This window comes from Rattus norvegicus, chromosome 1 (assembly GCF_036323735.1).
Source record: "Rattus norvegicus strain BN/NHsdMcwi chromosome 1, GRCr8, whole genome shotgun sequence".
Lineage (NCBI taxonomy): Eukaryota > Metazoa > Chordata > Mammalia > Rodentia > Muridae > Rattus > Rattus norvegicus.
Window position 1 is genome coordinate 10174255 of NC_086019.1, and position 16470 is coordinate 10190724.

At 46.8% G+C, this 16470-nt stretch overlaps 1 protein-coding gene across 10 annotated transcripts in view; it reads left to right on the forward strand.

The window, feature by feature from the left end:
- The first annotated feature begins 2625 nt into the window (after nucleotides 1-2625).
- Hivep2 (HIVEP zinc finger 2) overlaps nucleotides 2626-16470 on the forward strand; it is a 199210-nt gene continuing 185365 nt past the window's right edge. For 4 of the 10 annotated variants that reach the window (XM_039109867.2, XM_063287903.1, XM_039109863.2 and 1 more), the window contains exon 1: nucleotides 2626-4669. The gene's annotated coding sequence lies outside the window, so the exon portion shown is untranslated. 10 annotated transcript variants of the gene reach the window in all.

The window sequence follows — 16470 nt, forward strand, 5'->3', positions numbered from 1 at the left end:
TCTTGGCGATCAGGCTGTGTGGTCTGTTGAAGGAGGTCTTAAGCACTAGAATGCAGTAAATGCCAACTGTGTTATCTGCTAGAAACAGAGTTTCAGGTTGACACAGATTCAGGCAGAGGGGGAATGGGTGGTCTAAAACCTGCCTGTCTTCAAACTTGTGCTAGAGTGGGAGGGATCCTTACAGTGGCCTGGAGGGCCCATTTTTCATTGATTCTTCAGGCTTCCCATGCCTAACCTTCTCCCCTTGAGGTCTATACACATTCCAGGGCTGGAAGTTTTATATTAGTCTTTTCTACTTCCTGAAGATCTTGTCCTCCAGATACCTGCAATGCTAAATGATTCCCTTAAGCCTCAGTAGGAAGCTTCTCTTTCCGGGTCACTCTGACCCTAGTAGTTGACATAGTAAGAGGACTAACCAACACTCAAACTGTGTGCTTAACCTAGACTGCCTTATTTTCTTTCTCCCTGAGGTTTTTGTTTTGTTTTGTTTTTGTTTTTTGTTTTTTTACCTTTCAACATCCTATACATTAGGATGATTCTCAGATTTATTACATACCCCGCTTCTCTTCTCTTCTCTTCTACTCTTCTGACTAGAAATCAAAGTCCTTGACTTTACAGTTCCTTCATTTGCTCACTGGTGTGTCGGAAGTGTCTTCTGTATACAGCACATTCTCCATACATACGTGTTCAGTGTCAGCAATTTTTTTCTTTCCACAGGATAAAAAACTATGTGTGCCCAGACCTATTAGTATTTTAGTTTCTTAACACCTCACAAGGCAGATTGCTAACTTAGAAAATGCGAAATGCAGAGAGCAGGGTGAGTGTTGGGGTGGAAATTCTGCCTGGTTGTTGGTGCTCCAGCAGGGTCCAGTGTGCCTTATTTATCCTCACTTCCCATGGGGCTTTTCTTATGGGTAGCATGCAGTTTTCTAACCAACATCATCTTTAGCTTTGGAGGAAGAGATTTTTTTCTCTCCTATCCATCTTTGTAAGCAGACAAATATCCAGATTGTGAGCAGTGTGCACGGGATATAGATGTACAATATGGGTTATAAAAGAGATTTGCTTAGAAGGCATGGGTGGTACGATCATTCCAAGAGAAGCTGAAAAGGCAGGCCAAGGAGGTGAAACCTGTGGGGCTGGTGAGTATGATGGGGGTGGGGGAGACAGGAGCCCCAAAGTGCCTTTTATCGGAGTCCCATGGGCATCTGGCTTTGAAATGGTGAGCACTGGTTTGCATTCTGTACACAGTGGCTTGCATGAAGCAAATCGTGGGCCTATTAGAGAGAAAGCAACGATTGATGAACAGAAAATAGTGTTGTTCCAGTTGATACTCCAGTTATTGGCAGTTTACTTGTCTTAAAGCAGAACTGTGGTTCAGTCCTTGGGCCAGGAATTCCGGAGGCTAACTTCTGCCCCTCCCTCCCACAGGGTCACCTGTTAGCTGGCATTATCCTTGATACATACTTTCAACAGTTGTCAATTCGACAACTCAGTCCAGACTATCTTCCTTGAAGCTTGATGATTTTCAGACAAAGCAATCATTGAAAAAAGTGTCAAAGACTGATTAGAGACAATGTTTCCAGTGGTCCTTCTGTTGTAGGATTAGACCTTCCTGTTTCTACATTGTCTCCCTTTTAAAGTAGCACTTCAACTACTCATTTACCTGAATATAGTAGAATTCACCATACCCTACTTTATTTAGCCTTTTAAAGAGCTCTAAGACTTCAAGTAACATTCATGCCACCCAAGCAAAGCTGCCCGCTACTCTGTTTGCTCAGTTCTGAGTGCTTGGGCAGCTGCTGTGTTGTGTTTGCTGAAGGGAAATTGGATTCTTAAAGAAACTGAGTAATCTCTATTAAGCAATTAAATAAAACGGACTTTCGGCACATTTAGCAGGTGGGCTGGAAAGCAGGGGAGAAAACTTTTTGAAAATCACATTTGGATTTTAAATAGACATTTAAAGATATAACTTAAAATGCTGCTTGGTAGATTTTTTTTCTATTAAGGCTTTTTAGTTAAGGCAAAGGGAGCTGAATATCAAGGAACTTGCACAGTGAAAGGAGAGGCTGCTTAAAAGGAAGCAGGCCCTGAGTTTGAGATCCATCTAAAAAAAAAAAAAAGTGAAGTTTATCCCGTATCTCCAGATTTTCTTCTCCTAAAAATGATTAAAAGTGCATTTTGTAGAGTCGCTCTTCACAGCGATGCTGTCACAACATGGAGACTCTCATAATACTGTTTATAGGTCAAAACGAAAACCAAAACCAAAACGAAACCAAAGGCGTTATTCTCCAACTCATTTAAAGAGGCGGTCCTTCCTTTTTAATATATGCATTTGTAATGAGAAGGGTAACGATTTTTTTTAAGTGTCTTGACGTTTGGTAACTGCGAAAACTGAGACTGGAGACCTAAAACATCTCATAGTTATTACCTGCCTTAAAGCAGAGCCACAGTTCAAGTCTCAGGCCTGGAATTCCAGAGGCTAATTTCCACCCCTCCCACGGAGTCACCTGCTCCGGGGGAACCCCGGCCAGAAAGCTGGGTCGCGCCAGGTCAAATCTTGTGCGTCTCTTGTTTACTCCGCCCCAGGCTGGGCGGTGGCGCGGACAGGCGGGTGGGGAGAGGGTGCTACAGCCCCGGGTGCGGAGGGACGCTTGGATCCAAAGGGTGGGTGGCGCGCGGTCGAGCCCTGCGTTGTGCCCACCCGGAGGAGGCGCTCCGGGAGCCGGCACCGCCCAGAAGCCAGAGTCTGCGCTCCGGCGCAGCGACCTCCTGGGAACCTCCCTTGAGGGTGCACACGAGTCCACACACGCTGGGTAACGGCCCGAGGGAGCCCCGGTGTCCCCCGGGTGTTGCCGGGCTGGGGAGGAAGCCAGAGTCCCGGCCCCTACTCGCTTGGGATTCCCTTCCCCTCCCCCCGCCCCGCCCAGCTCTCCCAGGGCTGGGTGTGATTTCAGTCCCTAGCAGGGAACCAGAAGCGCGCAGCTGGAGGTGGCAGCTCGCCCCCTTTGCCCGCGCGGCCCCCCAGGAAGCCGGCAGCTGCTCCCTGCGTCTCAGCCCTAGCCTATTTGAATACCCGGACGAGGGCGGGCGGCTTCCTGAGCAGGGTGCACCCGGGGCGCCCTGGGGAGTGACCCCGGGGGAAAAGCAACTGGGGCATTTCGAGCGCGTGAAAACTTCGTGCTTCCGCCGGGGCACGGAAAATGCTAGTGAAACACATTTGAGAGTTCCAGGGGCTGCAGCAAAAAATTTTCCCCCTCAATTGATAACAAAATCGTGAGTGCAGTCGGAAGGTGAAGAGGCGAGAGATCCCTGGTACCCGGGCAAAATGTAAGGATCCCACTGATACCTAATTTCCTTCCCTAGGAAGGCAAGGAACCAGTACGTGGGAAGAGGGGTAGAGAGGGAAGGGGATGGGCACGGAGGTTTCCACACCCTAGTAGGAAATTCTCAGACTGCTCAGACGTCCCAGTGTTTCTGCGTGGCAAGCTGATACCCGCTCTCAGGGGAGATCTCGGCTCCGAGGGAAGGAAGGGCGACCGCGACCTTCCCTACCCGCGCACCCGCAGCGGGGCAGCGGGGCCAGTCCGGGTCGCTGGGCGCACCGCACATCCTTCGCCCGCTGGCCGGCTCCAGACTGGTTTTTCTGGTTCAGCCTCCCTCCCAGGGACGCGCTGGGGGATCCGATGACGTCGCTGGCTGAGTCTCTCCCTCTTCCTCCCTCCCTTCCCTCGCCTCTCCCCCGCCCGCCCTCGCCGCGCACTCCTCCTAGTAACTTCTGTTCGGGGAGGCGCTGCCAGGAATAACCCGGTGCGTCCACAGCCCGGAGGGGAGGCGGCCGCTGCGGCTCCCTCACGCCGACAAACTGCGGCCCGGGTCCCGGCGGCTCGAGCCCCAGCTTGGCCGCCCTGGCCCCCGCCCTGGCTCCATCTCCTAACAGTGTCCGAAAATAAATAAATATATAAATAAAGGCAAGAGGAGCCTGGGCTGGCGGTGGGGATCGCCTCCCTCCCTCCTCCCTCCCTCCGCGCCCGCCCTCCCTCTGTCCTTAAGGAAATGCTACCAGACACCCCCCACCAGACACGCTCAGCCTGGGCGAGGAGCGGCCGCGGCAGCAAGAACAAGGGCATCGGGGGGCTTTCCTCCCCTCCTCCTCTCCCTCCTCTTCCTCCTCCTGCGCTGCTGTGACTTTACAGGTGAGCGGCCGCCGCGGCTGCGAGGATCCCCCCCACCGCCCGCCGCGTCGCGCCCTCCTTCGGCCGCTGTCACCCGGACTGCCGGGAGCTGACAGCCGCCCGAGGGGCTCGCGGCCGGGAGGCTGGCGGCCGGCGGGAGGCGGGCTGGAGGTGAGGGGGTGGAGAGCTGGAGAGCGGGGCGCCGCCGTGCGCTGTCTCTCCCCGGTGGAGGAGGGTCTCCTCAAAAAGAGAAAGAAAAAGGAAAAAGAAAAAAAAAAGACATCTTCGGTGACTGTGGCACAAGTATTTGCCAAGTTGAGTCTTGGACATTGAAGCTTGCCGGAGCTCGAGCAACTTGAAAGGTCTCCTGGCTGGGTAGCAGCCTCCCTCCACGCCTCGACTCTTGGGTACTGGGTGCAGCCCTGGGGTGCGTGGAGGGCGCACCGGCCGCCGGCAGAGCAGAGCGGCGGGAATCTAGGTCCCTTCTCGGCTCGGTAAGTGGCCTCGGTGCCGTGTTTTTCCTGCCTGCACCAGAGATCGAGCTTGTTTCACTTTACCCTGAAATCGCCTTCTCCCAACTCCATCGCCCCCTCCGTGGCGCGCGCCCCCGGCCGCTTTCCCGGTGGCCCAGGGGTAAGGGTCGGAGGGGGCGGGGATGGGGGAGACCTAGGCAAGGGGGGTCGGGCGCATTGGGAAATGCGGGGAATACCCTGGCCGAGGTTCTATGCAGATGAGGGGAGGCTGCTTTGCGTAATGTCCTGGGGGGGGAGGGGGCCGCGCGGGAGCGCTGGAGGCAGGAATGTGCCTGGTTACTAATGAGGGACGTGCACCGGCGCGCACCGCCCGGCCACCGCTGCGGCTGCCGCGGCCGGCGGCCCGTTGTCAGGTAGCGGGGGAGGGGGCGCGGCGCGGGGCTGGGGGCGGCGCGGGCGGGCGAGCGGGCGAGCGGGCGAGCGGACCGCAAGGGCCGGGCCGCCGGCCTGCGGCCGAGCGAGCGCGGCGGAGGCGCTGGCGCTGGGCAATTCGGTGACTCCTTTCTCCTCCGGAGCGAGGAAGGAAGGAAGGAGAGAAGGAAGGAAGGAAGCGAAGAAGGAGGGGACTGTCTCCATGGAAGGTTCAGGCGGAGGCGCCCTCGCCTTGCGGGTGCACCGGCCGCAGAGCAGTTCCAGCCGCCGCCGGCTGGCCCCCGGCGCGTGGAGACGGGTGGGGGCGGATTGCATGCTTGTTTGTGCTTCTGGTCGGGGGATCGGGAAGAAACATGTGTGTTTGGGCAGTGCACCGCGAGGAGCTGGGTCTGCGCCTTTATGTCTGTTCCCTGAAGTGGGTGGAACGTTGGCCCGTTCCGGGAATGTTCCATGACGTGGTGCAGCCACAGGAAGGGGGTTAACGAGGGGCTCTCTGCCGCGGCGGCTCTGCTGGCTGCTATCAAAGCAGATGTGCTGCTGCCGCCGCACCTCTCACCTCCCTTCACCCCCAACCCCCTCCTTTCCATTCTGTGCGTCTGGTGCTGGTAGGGCTAAGACAGGAAAACATAGCTTCTATATGTGCGTGCGTGCGTGTGTGTGTGTGTGTGTGTGTGTGTGTGTGTGTGTGTGTGTGTGTGTATGGTGGGGGTGATTTGTCTGTCGTATTTGGTGGGGGTACGACTCCAGATTAGCCTTGCCATCCCAGCTGTTATCACAGATCGGTGCGCTTTATACGCATGTGCCTCCCGCGTCCTGTCCCTCTTACATAACATACCCAGTGCAGCAGAGGACGGGAGAAAATGCGACCCCAACCCTCTAAGCTCAGTTTGTGTGGAGGCTAGAAGGTCGGAGAGGGTCTCTGGATGTTGTGCTGCAGGGATGCAGCTTCTAGCGGGGGGAAGAGACCGAGGGGAAGGAGCGTTTCTTGCAGTGGCTCGCCTCACTCGCCTACTTGAAAGCATCTAAGTGCAAAGGACTGCAGGAACTAGTCCTCTGAATGCGAAAGCTTTTGACTTGCGTCGCCTAGGGAAAGTGGGCGCTCTCACCTCCGGAGGCACAGGGAAGAGAAAGGGTCTGTAACACAGACGCCAGGAGGAGACCCGCAGTAACGTGCTTGGGCTGAGGGCAGAGGGGCTAGCATAGAAGGGACCAGAGGAATCTCTTGATAATAGGTTACACTGGAAACCCCAGAACACCTGTAATGGCTTAGAATTCACACAGGAAGCTGTGTGTGCAACTGACATTGCAAAACCCTTATGCTCTGCACAGTTATTTAGGCCTAAAATGAACACAGAGAGGCTTGCTTCCGGTCCTTTCATTATAATAGGAAAATTGAACTGATTTTTTTTCTTCTTTCCTTTTCTGCCATTTTAAAAATAACTCCAAATTATTAAAAAAATACTATACAGGTACTTTCTTGCACTCTCAAAGCAAGACTTCAGTAATTCACAGGAGGGCTGTTTTTGTATATATCTTGTTTTCGTCGTCGTCGTCGTCGTTGTTGTTGTTGCTGTTTTTGCCAACTCAGCCCTCATCAGGGCTGTTGTTTTTTTTTTTTTCTCTTCAACAGTTTCTTTTGCGTGAATGATCAAACCTAGAAATTACTTGAAGTATTAATAAGATCGATATTAATAAAAATTTCAGTGATCTCTCTCTGCCTAGCAAAAGGCCAGGGAACTTTATTAGACCCATTTCTTCTAGTGATAAGGATCCCATTTGCCCTTGAGCAAACCAAGTTGTTTTACGTATGTTCATGTATCGTTACATACATACGTGCTAGGATGTGTGAATGCCCGCTTGCTTATTTGTCCTATAAGCACGCCAAAATACAGTGTTACGAATTACCCAAGAGGATTGTATAATGAGCATGCCCGGTTTGAATTTTGGGATGGCGGGCCGGCAGTTTATTAAAACTGGAATGCCGTGCATGTGAATAAGGTGGAAGTCATTTTTTTATTGCTAAGAGAAAATTCTGGTGGAGCTCTGAGGAGTCATAGTATCAGATTACAACTGCATTTTTAGTTGGAGCAGGCAGGGAGTTGTCAGTAGCCACAGAATGACAGTGTGCTTCATGTGTCATAATCTCTTCGACCACTAGGCGTGAATTGGGCAGTAGAGTTCTCATTTACAGGAAAACAAATACTATGTATTACAGGGCTGACTCTTGAAAATTATCTGAGATACTTTGTTGCTTTGAGAAGAGGTGGGTCTTAACACAGAATTGCTTATTGGCATCTGTAGTTTGTTTCAGTGATGGCATTTTAGTAGACTCCGTATGAGTAGCAGCTAATATTTATGTATTTAAAGTTGCTTAAAATTAAATAGATGAAAATTGATTGGGGAAAGTTAGGGAGGGTGTTAGTTAATATTAATGATAGCACATACTTAGAACATGTACTATCTATATATTATAAATAAAAGATTATATTTTAATTGGTTAGATGGGGCAGGGGACGTAGAAAAAATACTTCTGTAGTATGTTCGGCAAGAATTTATTTCCGGTAACATATGACATAAGGAGAGGGTCCTGTTTACTGTGTTGAAAGATTACCTAGCAGAATCTTTTGATTGATCAGCTCCTTTTCCCTGGGATGTGTTTACAGATATTCTTGTTACTATGAAACAAAACAGAGGGCAACATATATGCAGGCGTGCCTTGGAGAATAATGGTGCATGTGTGGGCTTGAACTGTTGGCACTGTGACATTATTCAGAAATCAGATTGAGTGCCTTATGCTTATTCCCTAAATGATGAATTTATACTTTGGCAGTGGTGTGTGTGTGTGTGTGTGTGTGTGTGTGTGTGTGTGTGTGTGTGTGTGTGTTTGTATGTGTATGTACATGCTAAGGATTTTATTTCAGCCACAACGACAGATAATAAGTTTGCTATTTCTGTTTCTTTTCAGTTCTTGACTTGGTACCAGTAATTAGCAGAGTTTAGTTTGAAAACTTCAACCTAGGAAAAGATGAGTAGAGAATATTTGGCATGGTGAAAATGTAGTCCAGTATTACATGTGAAGTAATTGAAACCTCTGGCATGGTGACGATTATAATAAGAGGAAAGTGGTAAGAACATTTGGACCCATGGCTGTGGGACGAAAGGTTTGCTCTCCTGTTGGCTGTCACACAGTTTTCACACTTTAGTTCACACCAACCCAGGGAGATCGTTGTATTATGTGTTAGTCCTTTACAGCAGTCCTGTGGGTGGAGAAGTGGCTCTTCTGTGGACGTCTACTTGAACATTTCAGCGGTGGACTTCTCAGTTAGGGAGTTTCCTGTGGATTCGCCCCGAGTCCATGGTTTGACTACACCTTGGTATGTCAGTGTTGTGATGTTTAGAGTGTCATCAGAGAATGGAGCAGAGGAAGGTTGCTAACTCTGCTTCCTGGAGTTTCATCTGGAACCTCAAACCCTGAAGGTTAAGTGGGTTTGTTTTAATCCCTGAAGGGATGCTGATAAATACATAAGGCCTTTTCTATGAAGCTGTGAGTGGACGCAGAGTAGTAAAAACAGCAGGGAGGCTTTTATGGTAACACAGTTGTACGTGCTTGAAGGAAATGTCTGAGAAATGGTATTACTTTCTTATTGGTTCCTGATGTCACAATGGAGGAGTGCTCCCTTGGTGTCATGGTAAAACTTAAAGAGCTTGAAAATTAGTATTTGCTAAAGGTCTCAGACACTCCTTAGGTCATTTGGAAAAACATTTTAGCACTTAATTGTCATGATATAATTTAAAACTTCCCAAAGACGATGTTGTGTCCCTTGTCCCCATGCAAATCTGGCTTCTCCGTAATGATCCAGTATTAAAGTGACACGGGTTTTGATTGGCTGCGTATTTGAACTGAACCAGGACTGATTGATATTTCATCTATTATTGGCCTGGATCAAAGATGTGCTAATATGATCATACAGTTCATAGGATCCATCATTTGAGGTACCAAGTAGGACAAGTGACCTACTGTCTAACTTAATCTGGAAGTTTATTCTTCCTGCTAACTTAAACCACGGTGCAACCACGTTGGCACGGAGGAGAAAAGATACAGGGGTGCTTCTGTCCCCCAGGGTGAGTCTGGGCAGGAAGCAGGTGGAGTGGCATCATTTTTGGGTTCATAGGATGTTTGTCTGCAGGGTCGGGGATAATCAGGACCACATTTAAAAAACAAAACAAAAACCAGAAAACATTTCACACAAATAATCTTAGTTGTCTTTTCAGAATACCACGACAGATGCTCTGTTATCAAGTTGATCATCTAGTCTTGCATTGTGTACATATTTTCTATGGGTGGGACTTATGTTAGCTACTACGGATATGATAGGTGAAGTCAGGGAGTTGATGGACAGGTGTCGATCATGCGTTGAAGGTGTAATACCTGAGTAATATTGCATCTATTTTCACTGCTGCGGAAGATACATAAAGTAGTGTATGTCACCCTGGTCTGGGAGCAAAGAGTCAAGTAAAGAAAAGTGGATGGGAAAGTTTTGAAAGAACAAATTGTAATTGTCATGGGGTTGAGATGTGACCAGGGGGCTGGAAGCAAGGGCTGGAGGGCTGATACCAAGGGAGAAGCAATAACAAGGTAAGGCTAGACCTTGGGGGTCAGGCTACCGAGACAGGTTGGCCTCATGAGTGATTATCCAACCGGGCGGAAATGAGGCCTGCTCCTACAAATCAGGCCATTTGATGCCCTTTTGATTGGGCAACCTAGAAGATGGTTGTTGGGAAGCGAATTTCCTGGGGCTGGATGGAGATGTGTAACAGACATTTCCTTCGTAGTGTTTATCAGTCAGTCGGTTCTGACTCTGTGGAAGTTTTTAGAGGCACTGGATGAGCTGACCTCAGCTTGCACTCTTGTATGACCACAAATCCGGAGTGTTTGAAAACAGGGTCTTTGTGTTAAGTAACCAGTAAGTCTTCGGAGCCATGCATGAGCTATGTATTCCTCCACAACTAGTGAAGGGTGACGCTTACCATTCTCCAGAGAATTTATTCACATTGCCGCAGATCAGGATCTAATTCCATATGATTTAGAGTCAGAGTAACGTGACGTTGAAGGGAAAGAACTGAAAATAAAGGCTGGAGAAGACAGCTTTCCTTGCCCTGCGTACTATTTTGTTAACACTGTCTCCATTTTTATTATCTGAAGCCGTAAGTGGCAGTCCAAGCCTGGACTCTGTAGACAGCCTTACTGCCAGACAACAGGATGGTTACCTCCATCTTCAGGGCTTCTTTATTAGTCCAGAGATGATGTATCATTTCCCAGTAAGTAAACCTTGCTATAATACAGGATTAAAACTCCCAGGTTCAGAAAAAATGGACGCAGAGGCTTCCTGCTTCCTAAACTGGGGAGAATGGAAGGAAGCAAGCAGGATTTGAACAAGGTGAATGGTGTGGTGGGGTAGGACGGACGGGGACAGGTGTGTTTCGGGGGACTGGACTGGGAGAGTCAGGCAAACTCGCTCTAGATCCTCTAGGACCTTGGAAGTCTGTAGAGGAGGGTGATATGAATCTGAGGATTGGGCTGGAGAAACAATCCTTGGAAGTGTGTGGTTTAAAAAGGTTATAAAGTTTTGGAGGTAAGGCATTGGTCAGATTGCCATAAAATTCTCTCTCTCTCTCTCTCTCTCTCTCTCTCTCTCTCTCTCTCTCTCTCACACACACACACACACACACACACACACACACACACACACACACACGGAGGTTGACTACTGAGTATGGAGGTTGTGTCTTTTGGGTGACAGTGAGACTTCTTTTGTCTTTGTCTTAATGTTTCCTTAACTCGAAGCAAGTGAGCAAAGCTATTCATTCAAGTACTTTATTAAACATTACTGCTGCTCTGAGCAGCATTCTAAGTGAAGTTTCTCATTATTCTTTGAAGCAACAAAGTTTCACCCTGGAAAATAGTCAACATTGATGGAGAGGAAACTGACCATCAAATACCAGTGTGTAAAAGTACTCTTAGTTAAAGTCACAGAGTGTTTGTACTTTGGGGCGGGAATGTTTAAGGAATGGGTAGGTGATTCACGGGAAAGCTATTAGAACGTGGTTTTTAATTGGTAACCAGGCGTATCTAAGTCATGACAGTGTTGGACAGTGAGTGAAGGGTTTACATGGAGAACTTCATTTGGCAAAAGAAAGCAGGTCGTGCGAGAGCTTATGGATTGGGGCAGATTCTCTTGATGTGAAAGGGCAGCAAAAGCCTGGAATTTTGGCAGCTAGGCATCGGGTAAACTTATACCCACCCTCATTTGTCATAGCTTGGGGTTCTGAAAGGTGTACATGCCCTCACACAGACATAGAAAATCATAGGCGTTCAGCAAGAGAGCAGGTACTGATAAGTTACAAAGTAGCACCGTTAATTCTTACCTAGGTAGGTCGAGAAAACATTTGTTTTAAAATAGAGACCCTGTCTAATTCCATATAAGGAAGATTATTGGGAAGGTTATTTAAATTGTAAGTAGCTTTGTACTCCAAAATGGGAGATTCATTTGAAACTCTGCTTTATTTCTTTTGGAAGCCAGACAACTAGTTTAATAGTGTACATATGAAACGCTAATTTGCCTTGTTAATTGGACGCAATTAAATTGAGGTTATTTTATACTTCTTAATTGTCTGAAAATTACATGTGTTGCCATGCTTCTGCCCTGGGAGGCAGGAGCCAGGGAAGGTATAGAGGGGTGCGGTGCGAAAAGGCTTGGCTCTTCCTTTGCAGGGAGCTTTTTGTGACAACCTGGAAGCCAGACATCTCAGCTCTCCCGGACTTCGTTTGGAAATGAGAGAGATCAGAACAGATGGCTTTAGAGCCTCTTCCAACGCATAGTCTGCATATTCGATCAGTTTTAAGTTCTACTTCGTCGTTACAGGGGATGCAGTGTCATTTTAGTCTGTAATTATGGTATTACCAGACTGGGGGAAATAAAAAAAACAGTTAAAGAAAAATCGGCACAGGGCCCAACTGAGCAAATAAGTTAGGAGGAAGGGATTGGAGGTTTACAGAGCTCTTGTCCTGTGACAGGACTCATAGTAGGTCCCAGTGCCCACTTGCGAGCAGCCCTAGACAATTTGGCGTTGCTGTCTCTATGTTTACAAGCAGAGGAACTGAGTCATTAGTGGCGCAGGATTTGAACTGAGGGCTCAGTGCCAATCCATGGGGTGTGACTGTTCGCACTAAGAGCCTTTCAAAAAAATAAATAAGTGAAGTCCCATTAGTTTCAGCGCTGAGCACATGGGTTCCCTCAGCAGCCTGTGGGTGTGCACCAGGTGTCCAGTGGATACCTCACGGGGCAGGAGCCTGAGTTTGAAATCAGAACAGAGTGGAATCTACTCGGCTGCCCCAAGGTTATGAGAGGAGGGAATATCCGCTGGAGGGTCAGCGTGAAACTTTTGTGGGAACGTGCTCTGATCTCTGTGAGCTCTGTGAGTGTGGAGTACCGGGAAGCTGTGATTATTTTTTAAGGGAGATGGCTCCCAAGTGAAAAACACAAAAAGAACTCGAATTGTTGTGACAGTACAATATTCCTGAGGTATTTTAAATGGTCTGTTAAACTCTTGATTGAAATGGTTTATAAAACAATGTCATAATGTATAGGGCTTCGCCGGCTAACAAGTGGAACCGCCAATTAAGATCTTGGATACTTCTCATCCAGCTCAGCCTGTGTGCTGTACCAGTGATGTGAACAGAACTCTCTGGTGTGGGAAGGTTTTGGTCTAAAAATAGCCCTTGGTGCCTGAATTACCCAGTTTGAACTTTTGCCTAAGTCTCAGTGGCTGGGAGACAATGTTCACCCTTGAGGCCTTGGGTCCACTTAAGAGACACCATGGGGCGTTTTGGGGGCTTCTGACTTTAAAATGCTTTCCTTATTAATTTAGCCAATATTGGTGATCTGGGAAAGGTGGTGGTCTAGACATGGAGGCATCGCCAGGGAACAAAATAGTAAAAAGAGGGTCTTAGCCCTTAGAGAGTTTGCGTTCTACGAGATAGATTTAGAAGTGTTTCTTGCAAATCCAGTTAACATGCTATATTTTTTCAAGGTGTTCAATAATTCCTGTTTACATAATGAGTCCCTTAGCCGTAATGGGGTTTAAATAAACACTGAAAGATTTCTTAAATCACTCCTGAGATATCCCACTAATTTAAACATGTGCATTTATACACATATGTGTAAAAGTAAATACATATATATATAAATATATATGTATTTACTTTTAATTTTTTGAGGGTTGAGGGTATAGAACAGCGCCAAACATAGTGTTCTGTCCCAAAAAGAAGAAAAAAACCACAAAGGAATTTAAATAATATTTAATATTTCTGTGTTGTCAGCCCCCGTGGCATGAGAATGAAATACATTTTTTTTTATTTTCAAATGACACATCACATTGTATTATAAATGCATTTGTGAGTGTGCTGATGCAAAGCTCATATCTGGAATTTGTATTTTGATCTTATTCAAGTGAATAAAGTTTCTAGTAGATTAGGATGGCTCCCACTTCCACTAAAGCATTCCAGTCCCAGTGTTTCTCAGTGGTCACGTGGTGTATCCATATCTCCAGAAACATCTGTTGAAGATTAGGAAAGAAATCTCTCTGCAAGATGGGGTATGCTTACAGCCCAGGGAAGGAACCTTAAATGGATCAGTCTTGACTCAGTTTCCGTGGGCAGTCCCTCAGTGTGCTTCCCCTAAGTGTGTCTTGCTGTTTTCCATTTTATTCTATGCTCTCTAGTCACAAAAACCTCTTGAAGCCATTGCCTATGTCACCTTTCTAGTTTTAACACACCAACTCCTCCATGGCTGAGGAAGGGACTTCGTAGTTAGTTGAACTGGAGTTTGTCTGTAAGCGGAGTTAGTTTTCCTTGTCCCGTTTTCTTTATGTAAAGTGGCTCTTGCTCTCAGGTTGGGAGTGTAAGGATGTTTCTTGGTGGGCCAGCTTAGATAAATAACAGTGTAAAAAAGAGAGTGTATTATTCCACCCCCCCACCCCCCATTTGCCCTTGTCCCATGGGGGCCAAGCGAAATGGAGGGCAGAGTTGGACTGAAACATTGTTGCCTTGTCTCACAAAGCTGGTGGTGAAATTCTCTGTCTTGAGCACTGGGCAGTGTCCCGTGGGACAGTCCCGATGGCCAGCCCAGCACTTTGTAGATAGGTCATGCAGAGTTCAGCTCTTAACTGCCCAAGGAGCAATGATCAAAGTTTTTGTTTCTTTCTTCCCTTGATTCTTACAGTTGGCATAGTCTCCATGCCTTTAAGGAAGGAGGAAAACCACAAGGTTATAAACATTGGGTTTATTTTCATGTCATTAGTCGTGTGTCAAAGTTTATTCTAGAAGTATAGGACTTTTTGGAATAATAATAATAATAATAACAAAAAAACCACCAAGAAAAAAACAAAACGAAGATTTCAGAAGCCAGCTCTGGTCTTCTGAGGGTGTGCTCATTAAAGTTCACAGCGCTGCCGGAGAAGCGGCCAGAATGGATGGCTCTAAACCCTGACCCCAGCACTTATTGCTTGCCTCATTATTGATTTTCAAAATGACTCAGGCCAAGTGACTGTACATCTATCATATTTTGTTGGTTTTTCTCATCTGTGAAAGTGAAGTCTTGCTGGTATCACTGCTCTGCCTCTTGGGAATGGAGCAGGGCAATACAAGGGAATCAGGCTATTTTTAGAGGCGAAGCCACAGTAACTTTTGAGAATAATTCAGTTGCAGGAGGGAAGAAAAAAAAAAGCCCAACCTACAGCAGTTATGTTTGGCACAGGGGTTAGCAGAACCTTCTTGAGGTAACTGATTATTATTGGTGCAGTTTATTACGGGATATGTGTTTGTAGAGAGATGATGGCCAGAATCTCCATAGCTTTTGATAATGTCTCCTCGTGGGTTTTAACTTGGTGTAGACCATGGCCAGGCAAGGCTGATACAATATCAAGCCAGTTACAGCTGTATTCAAACAGTAAATAAATAGAATAAAGTAAATAAATAGAATAAAGAAACCCCACAAAATGGAACGCATCCGAAGGCAATTGTTTTTGAATATGTAATCTGTTTACTCGTTCAAATGACCTTAGCAATATGCATAATGAACTTGGTCCCAAATTTAATCAAGTGTAGCCTTTAAAATGGGCCAAGTGGCTCAGAATATTCTAAATGATCTTTAAAAAACAAAAAACAAAAAAACACATCACTCAACAGTACTGAATGTAACAAGTAATTGGACACAAAATGTGGATGTTAGAGTTTTCTAGTGGACAAACTCCAAATTCGTTAAATCATCAGTTGAGTTTTGGCGCTGTTTGGGGAGAATTTGCTAGTGTTGAACCTCACGAAACCCGGCAGTGATCAGTAACAGCTGGAGAAGTTTTATCCCTTGATGGATAATCACACAAATGTGTATCACGAAGAAATTGTCCTGACCACCCTCTTCTTATTCTTATGGGTGATACAAGAGGGGACAATAGAAGACAAGGAGAAGACATATCAAAAACAGTAATAATTACTGTGGTTTTCTAAATGGACCAAGTCTATAGGAGTCCATCTTATAGCCATAATAAATCAAACAAACAAACAACAAACAAACAAACATTGTCTCCTTGTGTATCTAACACTTGTGGTAGCCTTTTGAGCCAACTCATTTGGATTTAAGTTCCTTAGGAGAGTTTTACACTATGCCACACCACTGCATAAAGGGAACAATTGTTCCTATTTGACAGGCAAGTGTCCCTGGGAAATGAGACAGAAAATGGGAGGAGTGAATAGCGTCTTTTGGAATTTGCACATGGCTTGTTGTTCTTTTTCCTAGTGAGTTAAGAGTTTATGTATGAGCCAGGGAATCTCTTGAGATACTTTTCTTCTTTCACTATGGTGCACTGTGTATTAAGTGTGGCTGAGGTAACTCACTGAGCACATTTAAGTCTCCAAAACGACACTGACTAATGTCTTACGCATAAGGTCTGATGTATTGAGTTTGAGCTGTTAGCTGATGGCCGGTTGCTTTGCAATGTAAAGTCTCTTGTAAGACTAGATAAGACCATTGGAGCCATCATTTAATCCCCAGCCATGTTGGACATAATTCCGGACAGTTCACCCTGGGCTGCCTGTAGTCAGCCTCTACTTAAACGCCACTTTCCTGAGGAAGCCCCGCCTACTTTGTGATATTTCTTTTCGAGAGCAGCATAGTTTTCAGCAGCGATGCGGGATTGATTTGCCCATCATCTGGAAGACAGTGCTACAGTTATTTAGGTGGTAATGTTCATTTTATTTACTCTCTTCTTCCCCCAGGCTAAATATTTCCAGTTCTTGTTGCCTGTAAGACTTTTCATTTTTGTTAGTTTTCTCA